The sequence below is a fragment of the Asparagus officinalis genome, chromosome 6, assembly GCF_001876935.1.
Source record: "Asparagus officinalis chromosome 6, Aspof.V1, whole genome shotgun sequence".
NCBI classification, from domain to species: domain Eukaryota; kingdom Viridiplantae; phylum Streptophyta; class Magnoliopsida; order Asparagales; family Asparagaceae; genus Asparagus; species Asparagus officinalis.
Window position 1 is genome coordinate 38,651,284 of NC_033799.1, and position 13,999 is coordinate 38,665,282.

At 36.7% G+C, this 13,999-nt stretch overlaps 1 long non-coding RNA gene across 1 annotated transcript; it reads right to left on the minus strand.

Annotated features, from left to right (window-relative positions):
• On the minus strand, positions 10,362–12,514 carry LOC109845124. The gene is made up of 3 exons (XR_002248227.1): positions 12,478–12,514; positions 11,087–11,194; positions 10,362–10,978 (listed from the first exon to the last, which is right to left on the minus strand). It is a non-coding gene; the product is annotated as an uncharacterized LOC109845124 (long non-coding RNA).

Sequence of the window (13,999 nt, forward strand, 5' to 3'; positions counted from 1 at the left end):
GCTTGATATGGTTGCCTTTCTTGTTTTCTTGTCAAATATGATAAAAATTATGATTGGTTTGTTTTTATGTTATTATGGTTTAAATTTTGATGATTGATTTTCACTTGATTTTCATTTGGACTTTTATTGGAACTTTCATGATTTGCTTTCTTTTAAAAATATCTTTTCATGACTTCAAATAATTTTCATGATCTATATACTTATAAATCCATATATTGTTTTTATGTTTTGAGACACTATTCTCATAATGACATATCAATGTGTGTTCTCATGACCTTTTATATGTGAGTTGTGATTAGTATATTTTATATTTATGCTTGCTCACATATCTTTGTCTTAGTCATCTTTGCATATTTTTTATATGACATTATGATAGGGGGAGCAATCCTAATTTATATTTTTATACTCACCTATGCTAATTTGTAGGGGGAGCTTACGCTCTCTTATTGTTATCCCCATTTTTGCTGTTGCTAAATGGGGAGAAATATTATGAGTATATCTTGCTTGTTTTTATGTATGATAATCATAATTCATATATTCATTTCGTATCATGCATATCTCTTTTTGTAAATTATTTGTCATTATCAAAAAGGGGGAGATTATTGGCCCTTTTGTTTTGATGATGTTTTAACAAACAATTTATGACTAATATTGTTTGTCTAGTGTTTGTATTTTCTTATTTATTCTAGACAAATAATGTGTTGAAGATTAGGGCTATCCAAAATGCCTGCGACCTATCCAATGGAGGTTGGCAGAATATCGGAGTGAAGCAATGCAATTCAAGTCATATTCAAGATCAAGCTTCATCCTCAGTCGATGACCCAGAAGCCGTATTCATTGGTGCTGAGCATTGGCTTCACAAGACCGGCAATGGCTTCATATACTTGCCGGAGATTCCTCGGCATCGTTCATTGACTGAGCTCAGATGTCAGGCTGTGACACGGGAGATGTCGTGGCGCTTGACAGAGGATCATATGAGTGTCCATTGCGGCTATATCACTCATTCGGCGGTTCCTGGTTCGTGCAGAAGTCGTGTTACCGGATTGCGTCCTGGTGTATTGGGGCTGGACGAACCACCACGTAACGAGTTCCTTGCTACCGCTTCCACCTTGAGGAATCGTCTCGCTGTTCTGGGACGGGAGATGCCAGCGACACGTCACAGGTTTTACGGTTGGGTCCACTCTTCGGACAAGTCTTGGTGGAGCCGCATGACGACATACGTCTTGAGCCGATGGGGCGAGGAGTTGCATGCTTGCAGTTTGTATGCAGCCGTTCGTGCCACCGTGTATGGCTTGCCTATCAGTTTGAGACATTTCTGTGCTTTGTTCGAGCTATATAATCCAGACTCGAACACTTTTCTGACCCGGCAGGGGGAGTTAGGCTTGGCTCTTCACGAGATGCACAGGATTTCTGGCTTGTCCATGGGACAGATACTATACCAGGAGTACTTTCCTTCCAGTCATGAATTGAACCAATTAAAACATCGCATGCCTGACCGTTATGAGACTCTATGGGACCTCACTTGTCATTACCATATTGCTTTGGCACAGTCGGAGCCCTTAGCAAAGAGGACCAAGGTATGTGTGAGTCTGAAACAATTTGCGAACTACTTGTTCAAGAATCTGGAGAGCACTCATGGCGAGGATATTTGTGAGCTGGCCCCATTCACTCCTTCAGAGGTGAACAGTCTACTGAAGAAGATCGGCGCTCAATCTTACAATATATATATATATATACTCTCTCTCTCTCTCTCATATAGTATATAAGTATACTCTCTCATATATATGTATAAGTATATATAAGTATACAGTGCATACCCTCTTATATAAGTATATATATAGAATATTCTTTCTTATATATGTATATGAGCTTTGCTACAGGGACCCAAAATATGAGACCAATAGAGGGGACAAATGAGGTGTCCCCCTCCTATTGGATAATGAGTTGGTCATCATTAATGATGACCAACTCATTATCCAATAAGAGGGGGACACCTCACTTGTCCCCTCTATTGGTCTCATATTTTGGATCATTGAGGAATTTTTCATATGTATATATCTCTTATATGATTATATATATGTATATGTATACTCTCTCTTATATATGTACAAGTATATATAAGTACAAACCTAGTTAAAAACTTTTGGCGGTTTCTCCTTGGTGCACGTTAGCAGGCGATTTTTTGTCTGACAACTTACGCCCCCGCCTTGATTCAATGGTGAAAAAAAAGAAAAACAGTGGATCTGAGATCTTGAAATCTGATCTAAATACCTCAAATTCTTATGCGAAATCATCTGAGATCTCGAAGACTGATCGAATTGCCTCAAATTCTTGTGCGAAATCATCTGAGATCTTGAAGATTGATCGAATTGCCTCAAATTCTTGTGCGAAATCATCTGAGGCTGGAGACGATGAAGGATTAAACCATGAGGTCATGGGATCTACTGGACCAAAGGGAGAGAAGAAGAAGTTGCTGATGACAGACATCCTCAACTCTGGCAAGTTCGTGGCTCTTCAACCTCAGAAATCTCCTGAGGTTTGTGGATTACAATCGAGGCAGCTCTGTAAGTCTTTGAACTCTTAACTGGTGAATGTAGCTCTTCTCGATTTTCTTGGGCAGATGATCAAGAATCAGACATCTGTTTGAAGATTTTCTCAAATAATGAAAAAACTTCTATGAAATTGGATTCCTTGACGAATCTAGATAAAACATCTGTGAATCTTGATAGGATAAATTCTGATCCAACAACAGATTTCTTGAATAGGGAAAATTTCTCTCCTCTTGAGAAAACAACTAAAACACCAATTCCTGAGCCTATTATGGCAAAGAAAAGTTGGAATAGTTTATTCGCTGAGAATAGAAAGCCTGGAAATGGTTTTAGTTTGAATTATGTGCCTCCTGATATTAATGACACAGTCACTTTTGATGAAGAAGAATGGAATGAAGGGGAATCTTTTTGGAAGTTTTCCCTAATTGGGCAGATCTTGGGATTAAATGCTAAGTTCAAAGCAATGGAGAATTATGTGCAGAAGATATGGGAGAATTTGGCTGTGCCTGAAACTTTTCTATTAAAACCTGGTCTGTTTTTATTCAAATTCAAGAACATAGAAGATATGAGGAAAATTTTGGAGAATGGACCTTGGTTCTTTGTTTCCAGGCCTATTCTTTTGAAGCCATGGACAATTGATGAAGAACTGGAAAAGAGAACTGAAAGTGTTTACCCTATCTGGATACAATTAACAGGCTTGAGGTTGAATCTATGGAATGAAAAGAGCATTAGCAAGATTGCTAGCATCATAGGCAAGCCAATTACCACTGATATGTTAACAGCAAATAGGCAAAGACTTGCATATGCTAGAGTCTTAGTAGAAGTGAATATGCCCTCTAACCTTCCTGATGTTATAACAATTAAAGGACCAGATGGGAAAAGTTTTCAACAGAAGGTGTATTATGAGTTTAAGCCTAGATGGTGTGAAATATGTAAAAATGTGAGTCATGACACTCTACATTGCAAGAAACAGGCAAGAGTCCAGGTATGGAAGCCAAAACAGAAAACTGATATTTTAGTTAAAAAAACTAGTGTAGAATCAGTTATCTCTCCTGAGCATATTATACAATTGAAGGATGATGGGATTCAGACTAATGTCATACTTGGTCAGGAACCTATACAAAATTAGCCTGTGATGCTGAATTCTCAAACCCTTATGCATTCAAATATGGTGAATCCTATGCAAGCTGAGCAAGAAAATCAAATAAGGAATAGTGAAAATTTGAACACAGGAAAGGTTACAGCAGGAGATCTGGTGCATGTTGTGCATGTCTCACAATCTGATACTGATGCTCAAACACATTCTGGAAATCTTGTGCATGTCATGCATGTATTACAATCTGAAGCTGATACTCAAACATATTCTGAGAAACCTTGGATGTTAATGCGAAGGGGTAAACTCTCACCTATAAATCCCTTCTCCCCTCTAACTGGAATAGCTTGTGATTTGGATCCCTCTTCAATGGATATAGGGAATAAAGCCAAATGAATATTTCATTTTGGAATGTTAGAGGACTTAACAAGTCCTCCAAGCAACACATGATTAGACTACATATTGCTCAGTATCACATTTCTTTCATTGCTTTGTTAGAAACAAAAATAAAGGAGGCTAAAATCCCAGTAATAGCAAAAAAGATTGCCCCTAATTGGAAATGGATTTCAAATGTATCAAGCACAGAAAAGGCAAGGATTATAATTTTATGGGATTCTGATATGTTGAATGTTCAAGCTGATTTCATTTCTTCTCAGCACATTACCTGCACTGTCAACTCTAAGGATGGGAGGATAAATTGTATTTTTTCTTCTGTCTATGGTCATAACCATCAGGATTCAAGAAAGTTTTTATGGAATGAGCTGCTCCAAGTGCATCAAATCACTGGAAATACACCTTGGCTTGTTTGTGGGGATTTCAACACTATGATCAATAATGATGAAAAATTAGGAGGAATTGCTCTCACAGATGCAGATACAAGGGATTTCAATTCTTTCATTAAGGACAGCCATTTATTGCACCTCAAAACAGAGGGTTGTTTCTTTACCTGGAACAACAAGCAAGATCAGGACTCTAGGGTATGGTGCAGATTGGATAGGGCTCTTGTAAATGACTCTTGGATACAAAATTATAACTCTAGCCATGTTGAATTCTTGCTTCCTAACTTCTCAGATCATTCACCTGCATTAGTTTCAATATATGAGGAGGAAAAACAAGGAAAGAAGTCTTTCAAGTTTTTTAACATGTGGACTAATCACAGCAACTACATGTCCATAGTGTCTTCAATATAGCAAAGGTAGGTTGCAGGTTACAAAATGTTTTCAATTGTTACTAAACTTAAGCTACTGAGGTAAGCTCTAAAGGAATTAAATAGGAAACACTATGGAAATATCAGTGAACAAGTAGTAAGAGACAAATATGCACTGGAGGAAATTCAAAAAAAGCTGCAGCAGGACCCTCTCAACCATGACTTCATCAAACATGAGAAAGATTGCTTGTCCAGTTATAACAAACTTTTGGAATGTGAATTATCCTTTTTCCAGCAAAAAGAAAAAATTCACTGGAGCATTAAAGGTGATAGATGTACAAGCTATTTTCATTCTATTATAAAAGCAAATAGTAGTGGTTCTTAAAAACAGTATGGGAGAAAGGATTACAGAGGGGGAGGAGATTGCAAATGAGCTTATCTCTTACTTCAAGAACCTTTTGGGTACAGCAGAAACTGCTCTTCCTCCAGATCTCAGGATAATCAAGAAAGGACCTTGTTTAAATGATAATCAAGTTAGTAGTCTTTCTTTACCAGTTACAAAAGATGAGGTAAAGATGGCTGTTTTCTCTATGGCAGACAATAAGTCCCTAGGTCCAGATGGATTTAGAGCTTCTTTCTTTAAATCAGCTTGGAGTACAATAGGGGATGAAGTAATCCTTGCAGTTGAAGAATTTTTCAGCACAGGGAAAATGTTGGTTACCATAAACTCTACATCCATTACTCTAATCCCTAAGGTATCATGTCCAAACACTCCTGCAGATTTCAGACCAAACTCTTGTTGCAATTTCCTTTATAAAATCATCTAAAAAATCCTTGCAAATAGGATCCAGTCAGTAATGGGATGTCTCATTAGTGAAGCATAAAGTGCTTTTGTAAAAGGAAGGCACATTACTAATAACATTCTGTTAGCTCATGAATTAGTTAAAAACTATGGAAGGAAGCACATCTCTCCTAGAATCATGGTTAACATTGACATTAGAAAATCTTTTGACACTATTAATTGTAATTTTATAAAAGAGATGCTTCAAGGTCTGAGCTTCCCAAAGGTTATAATGAGCAGAATCATGACTTGTATAACTACTCCAAAGTATTCACTATCTCTCAATGGCTCATTACATGGTTACTTTAAGGGTGAAAGAGGTCTAAGACAAGGAGATCCCCTCTTTCCATACTTGTTTATTTTGGGAATGGAGTATCTTACAAGAAGTTTGAACCTTCTTGAGCAAGATGGAAATTTCAAATTTCATCCTAAATGTGGAAGGCAAAAAATATCCCACCTTATATTTGCAGATGATTTGTTACTTTTTTGCAAAGGTGATCTCAAGTCTGTTCAACAAATCCACCAGTGTATCAATAGATTTAGTAGGGTATCAGGTCTTCAAGCAAATCCCAATAAATGTGCTATCTTCTATGGGGGAGTAGATGATGCTATAAAGGAATCAATCCAGAATTACTTGGGATACACTGAAGGAAAAATGCTAATAAGATACCTAGGTGTTCCTCTTGTTTGCAAGAGATTAAACTACCTGGATTGCAACCCTCTCATAAGCAAAATCTCCAGTCAATTACAAAACAGTCCGAAGAACAGAAAACTGTCATATGGTGGAAGATTACAGGTGATAAAAAGTGTAATTCTGGGAATTCAAATTTACTGGACTTCTAGTTATGTTCTACCAGTGAAAGTGCTGCAAAAGGTGGATGAACTTTGTAGGAATTTCCTCTGGGGTAAGGGTGATCTTACATTCAAACAATCACTGGTTTCTTGGGACAAAGTGTGCACAAGCAAATTGTACGGTGGACTGGGAATTTTCTCATCTACTATCTGGAACTTAGCAGCAGCTCTGAAGTTATTATGGGACATCCATGTCAACAAAGAGCTATTATGGATCAAATGGATCCATGGCAACTATCTAAAACATATGGAAGTATGGAGAGTGGAAACGAAAGCTAGTGATTCTTGGATGTGGAAGCAGTTAATTAAAGCCTGGGATAAAGGCATTTCTCAATGTGGAGGATTGGAAAATCTGAAGAATCTAATTAGTTCTTGCTGCAGGAATTCAAAAATCAAGTTGTCAGAGATATATCATGCTCTATCTCCTGCTATTAGCAAAGTGCCATGGAGTGTAACTATCTGGGGGGGGGGTTTCAACCTACCTAAGCAATCTTTTATATCATGGTTAGCGGTCCAAGATAGACTCTTAACCCAAGATAAACTGCTGCGGAGAGGGATCATTCAAGCAAATAGATGTTTTTTATGCTCGGGAGCAGAAACAGAAAGTTCTAATCACCTGTTTTTTGAATGCAATTTTCTAAAGAAGTTTGGAATGGGATAATGGAATGGCTCTGTTTTAAGTGGAGAAGTTGTGATTTAAACTAATTATTGAATTGGTATAGCTGCAACTTAAGGGGGAAAAGGTTCAAGCACAAAGTTAAAAGATTGGCATTTACATCCACTATCTATAATATCTGGATTGAACGGAAAAAGGTTCAAGCACAAAGTTAAAAGATTGGCATTTACATCCACTATCTATAATATCTGGATTGAACGGAATGGGAGGATCTTTAATCAAAAAAGCAGGATTGAACGGAATGGGAGGATCTTTAATCAAAAAAGCAGAGATATAATGCTTGTTATCAAGATCATCAATGTTGACCTGATGACAACCATTCTAAATAGCAATACTGCTGCAGAGAATAAAGACTGGATATCATCTTTATAGATCAGTTTTCAGCTTACTATCAGGAGCTTGTTGGCAGTGCAAAAATGAAAATTTGAGGAAGCCATTAGAAGAGATAGTTCCAGAGTTTATTTTTTCGACTGGTTAAGAGGATATTAGCTTTATAACTATGCTCATAATTTCTATACTCTGTACATAAATGTTCACTGAGCTTTAGATTTCAGGCTTTAGATTTCAGGTTTTCTTTTGTTATCTCATCCAAATGATGAGATGATTGATGTATATACTTTTCACATATTGGTGATGAATAAAATTTTTCATTTACCAAAAAAAACATTGTGGCTTATAATCCATTAAAAAGATTGTTCGGGTACCAAGCTTATTTTTAGGTGGATTACGAGCCAAAATGAACCTCAGTCAAACATCTCAAAGTGTCTTATAATTTTAGAAAAAAAAAATTACAGTAAAATAGTCTGTTAATTATTAGAAGAAAAACTAATTTTAAAAATGGTTTAGAATAAATTAGAAGATATATAAGGTGATTTATGTAAATTAGCCCTAAATATAAGGTGGTTTTCAGAAGAAAAAAAGCTTTTGGTTTGTAACATGCTCCTATGTATGCAAACAATAATTATGTTGTTAATTTCCGAGTAAGATCAAATGAAAACAGAAATTAGAAGTGCTTATTATCATTTTCCCCTTATAAAAGTGACCAACGATAGCAAAATGAGTTCAGTAAAGGAATGCGGGCCATCCGGCCATGTGCATAAAAAGGGTTTCGTTGAAGGTGAATTAAAAAGAGATGATGAACAGTATAATTTTTAATTAATCTAAGGTTTAGTTTAATATATATAGGTGCAGCTAGGGGGTGATTTGGGTTTCGGGTTTGTAGAACCCCAAATTTTTTATAATGAAAATGTGTGAATTTATAGTAATAAATATTTCTTTTGTGATAAATAATCATATAGATATTAGATGAATGTGTTTATTAGTGTTTGGGAACCCAACAGGTATTTGTATGTGAGAGAAATCAGATGGATAGTCCAGCAACAACAGGAACACTCTTCCTGTTGTGCGGTCGACCGCGCAACGGACAAAGACTTTTTTTTCTCTGGGTTTGGGTTTTAGCGGGTTGTTTGGGTCTTAGCGGGTTTTGGGTTGGGTTATGGGATTAGTGCATATACTAATCAACCCAAAAGAGCCTCTCTTCACCTGAGATCCAAAACCCTAGCCCCCTTCTCTCTCCTCTCTAAACCCTAGCAACGGTTGGCGTTTTTGGGAATTTTTGAAGAGGTTTGCTGTGGGATTTTGCAGTTCAGGTTGAAGGAGATCATCTACAGGAGATTCGGCAGCACCTGAGGCGAGTATCATCTCGCCCAATCCCACACCCATATTTTCTATGTTTTTCTTTTCATTTTTCATGAGTTTTGATAAGCCCAAAAGGTGTTTTCGTATGAAATTGAGTTCTCTATAATATGGATTACAAGAATCAAAGGTTTCAGTTTATAAAAGTACACAAATTTTCTGTTTAGTGAAGATCTAGATCTGAAATTGCTTAAACAAGAGTTAAATCATGATTTACTGTTATTAAAACGTTTTTAATATGTTTCTCATGTATTCAGAATATTGGGGATGTAGTTTACATGCTTAAAATTTATTATTCTACTACTGTATGATTTTAGAGACGTTAAAATTTTAGTTAACATAGAAATCAAAATTTTTATTTCAGGTTTTGAGCTGGTAGAAACCTAGATTTGGGCTTCTGTCAGCTCTGCGGTCAACCGCTAGGCGCGCTGAAGGGCTGCGGTCGACCACAAAGCCGTTACGGTCAACCGCGAGGTCGACCGCCAGGCGCGTATCAGAGCGCGGTCGACCGCCGCACAGTCTGTTGCAAAATCCCTGTTCTGTATGTTTTATTCATGTTCGAGGATTTTGCCTATTATTTGACTCTAGTTTTTAGTCTTACTATGTATCCATGCATGATAGATAACCTGAGGGTACCAATTGGGGATATACACACTGATTTGAGTGTGAATTGATATAAGTAGATTTTACTATGTATCTCAGCGATATTTTCACCATTTCACAGTCCTCGTGTTGGACTATAATCCATAGAAGTCCTCGTGTTGGACTATAATCCATAGAAGTCCTCGTGTTGGACTATAATCCATTTCAGTTCTCGTGTTGGACATTTGCCACTTATTCCATGAGTTTGGAAACCATAATATATAGTCCCTGTATCGGACACATTTCTTAACCCTGCATATGACTTTCTCATAGGAGTTTATGACATGACATATATGTAGATTTTGACATGATATCCATGTAATTACACTACAAAAAAAAGAAGAGTTAGGGGCAATTATTTTCGTCACTTTTAATTCAATTAGAGGCAAATAAATAGAATTATATGCCTCTAATTACATGAGTGGCAAAACTCGTATCCGCACCTAAAAGTGGTGTTGCTAATAGTTATTAGGGGCAATATTACACAAACTTCCGCCCCAAATACTCAATGCGCCACAGGTACAAATATAATTGCCTCTAATATCTTAAATTTGATATTAATATTTTATTTTTTTAATAAATCCAAAAAAATAATTAATTTTTAATTCATATAATTAAATTGAAAAACAAACATAAAATAATTGAAACATGAATAATTTTGATTAATAAGAAGTCAATCCAATTTGATTACATAATAATGTACCAAAATTGCTTAAAAAACATGTGACAAATAGTACTTAACAATAACTTAAATAACCAACAAAGTTGACCTTCAACATGAATGTAAAAATATCTAACTTTTATCCCTGTCATTCCTATCATTTGGTGGCATCATCTGCTGCATAAAATCTGAATCATTAAGCATTGCTGTAAACTCTCCAGGTGGGTGTGGCACTGGGTGGTACAAAGGTGGCTGGTATGGATGAGGGTAGTAGAACTGCGAAGATGATGTATACGGATACGGTGGAAGATGCTGATATGGAGGATATGGGTACGATGTCGGAGCGTGCTGGGAAGGCGAGTGTTGTTGGGAAGGAGATTGCGGACGACGATGCTGATATGGTGGATATGGGCAAGATGTCGGAATTTGTTCGTAAGGTGACTGTTGTTGGGATGAAGACCCCTGCTGGGAGTTAGACTGTTGTTGGGAGGAAGATTGTTGATGCGGATGTGCGTTCCTTGAAGTGATCATCAGTTTTAACTCATCCAACTCCTTTTGTTGTCGCTCATACTTTTCCTCAAGTTCTGAATATTGAGATTGCAAATTAGCATATGCTCGCCCAGTACGTGATCGAAGTGATGAAGATGTTGGTTGAGTTTGTGCCACCCAAGGAATCATGTCTGGCGTCACCCCTCTTCCATAACCACAAACTCTACCATGAGTCTCTAAACCCCTTGCTGCTACATAAGCTTATTGCCTTAGTTCTGATGTTTCCTTGCCATGGGTTTCAACCAAACTCGTTAATTCTCATGAGATCTTAACCTGAAAAAAGAATTCACTTCAACAGCCAAAATGGAAAAAATATGAAGTAAAACAATTTTTTTTACATGTATTACTTGCTAAATACAAATTATTAAATTTCAAACTCACCGCTAATTCCTCCGATGCATCATCTATCCAACTTTTCTTTTCATCTCGCCGTTTGTGCACTATATAAAATATCTCAATAGGATCGGGTTTGCGACCATGTTTTTTCTCCTATTTGTAAAACACAGAAAAACAATCATAAATTTTATTTAATTAAAGAAGCAACATCTCAAAGAAGCAGACTTCAACAGTAAATGTAATGTTATGGACATTAAATGGTCTACATAGAATAATGGGATTGAAGAAGGTACTCCATTTACAATACCAATTGAAGGAGGTATGGTTATCGGCTTTCATGGACAAAGCAGTCAATATCTTGACTCAATTGGCATGTAGTTGTCTCGTATCCATGCATCAAGAATCTACATATACCAAAAAATGCAGAAACTAGGGGAGAAACTAGGGCATAGGGATGTCTGACATAGATGCCCATACAAAGCTGGGGCCAGCAGAAATATTGCAGCAGAATAATGTTTTGCTAATGATATGTGTGATTGTGTGGGTCTTTAGACACAGACAAGTCGCACGTATTTTTTGATGTATCCGAGCAGATCAACTATGTCAGAATAAACACGTCTTTAAATAAACATAATATGAGTTCCATGAACAAAATGTACCGGATGGTTCTCCAGGCATAATCAAAACAAAATCACATCATCCAAAAAAGGCAATTCACCTTCTTGATTTAAAGGCAATTCAAACAAAATATACATCTTGAGGTTTGTGCCGCCACAACTGTTTCTATTAGATGTTGATAAGTTTTTTCCTTAAATCGTAACTCTCTTAAACCCTTATATTTCGTCTTTAAGCAAACATGTTTAGCAGTTGTCTATAAGAACCAAATAATTTTCCCAACTTAATAAATAGGAGATATAGGAGCCATAACGTTGCTATACATCAAAATTCTAGATCTTTGGCCTTCAATTGTAAATTTAAAGCTCCCAAAATACATGTGGCGGAGTACAAATCAAACATTCATATAATTAACTAGAATTTGCTTAGAAGCAAGTTTAGTTATGTCAACGTACCAATCTGCATGATGGATTCATTTATTAACATATGCATTCCCCAATTTTCGTTTGATTCATTATACAAACTCAGTTCTCAACAAACATATTAATTATTGTCCAGTAATAGAAAATTTATTTGCCACTAATATAATATGAACACCGACTACTGAAGCAATCACCCATTTTTAAAGGAACAATAGAGAATTAAATATAGATGGTATGCTATAATTTATAGATTATTTAAATTTGTCAGTTGCTGTTGACAGGAAGACCTCATGTAACTAGCTAAGATATAGTTCCTCTCAAAATTGGTGACCAGGTAGGCTGTCAAATAATGATCTTGTTTAGCTTTAAGTTTTACACAGCAGTTGTATATTTGTGTACCTTATTGAATAACTGATACGGTGTTTTCCAGGTTCCTCACGCGAAGCTGGAACGATTGAACCCGGGTCCCAGTTCACTATAGTGTACCACATTCCCGACTTCTATGGGAATTACACTTTTATGGTTATATAGTTTAGTTTCATATGAGCAATCTTCCGAATTCCCCTATCTTAAAAAAGAGACCACATGAAGATGTATAATAAGATGAATCATCCACCTTACATGATTTGGAGTTTGCTACAGGGAATAACATCCACCTCAAGGGAATAATATAAGGGTTTTTTAGAGATTGGTTCCCCAATACAATGGTAAATTCAAACAGGTCCCCAAAAACTCATGAACGTGAGATAAGTCCCCCAAATGTTATTAGGTACCCCGAATAGATCCCCTTGGTTAAGTTCTGTTTACATAACCTTACATAACCGGTTGCTACTGTTAACTTTTTCCAAAATACCTTTTATACCCCTATCTTCCTTCTGCATTCTAACTGTTATTTTTTCCAATGTTTTTCTCTCAAACCCATTCAAAGCTTATCTCCTCTAACAAACAAAACAAAAAAAAGACTCATTTGTTATCAACTCTCTCTCCAAATCTTCGATTCCAATCATTTGCTTAACAAAAATTGTGCTCTTCAAATTATTTTGCAGTGAATTGAAGCTGTTACAAACTTACATGTCAAACTTTTCCAACAACTCTGTTATGGGCAATGCAACGATAAAGAGGCCCTTTATGTGGTATTGAATGCAAGATTGTGAGGTGTACAAAAAGGGGGGAAATAAGGAATTTCTAGTTAACGCACATTCAAGATACAAATCTACTTGTGATAGAAGGATATGGGTTCTTCGAGTGGGTTGGTGGGGTTCAAAATGGAATGGTCAAATTACAATAAATTGTGAGTTTGAATAAGTAGATCTCATTTGTAAGAAAATGAGACGTAATCTCCATCGGTTTTCTATTTTGAGCCTCGGAGGTCTCTTTGGTACGGAGGATGTTCTCGTGGGTGTCCATAGTGTAGTAGATCGTGTTCTTAATTTTGGCCATTAAGGTGCATAAAAAACCCACGTGATCGAAGGGATCCAAGCAGAGGGGAGACCAGGTGGCATTCGAGATGAGCAGAAAATTTGAGCAAGGAGAGGAATTTGGGAATGGCTTGGGTTTAGAGAAGCAACGAGGGAGAAAACGAGAGGAAACCCAATTGAATTCTGACCAAATCCCCCTCTCTACTTCCTCCAATAACTGAAACTTAAGCCGGGAACGTATACCTTTAATGCGGCATTAGCGAGGTTCTGAACTGAGCGAACACCGATCCCCTAGCGCTGCTCGTGCTTGCCATGCCCTTGGCGTCATGATTTGGGATTCAACTATGACAGAAACTATTTTTTTGTGGATTTAGCCGATGTAACTTCAACAATTTAAGGGACATAGTTCAGATATCATTTTTCTTTTTTTCAAAACGATTCCAACAACAGGGAGATAATTTGGAGATCTAATCAGGGAATATAAAATAAAAGGATCAATACAA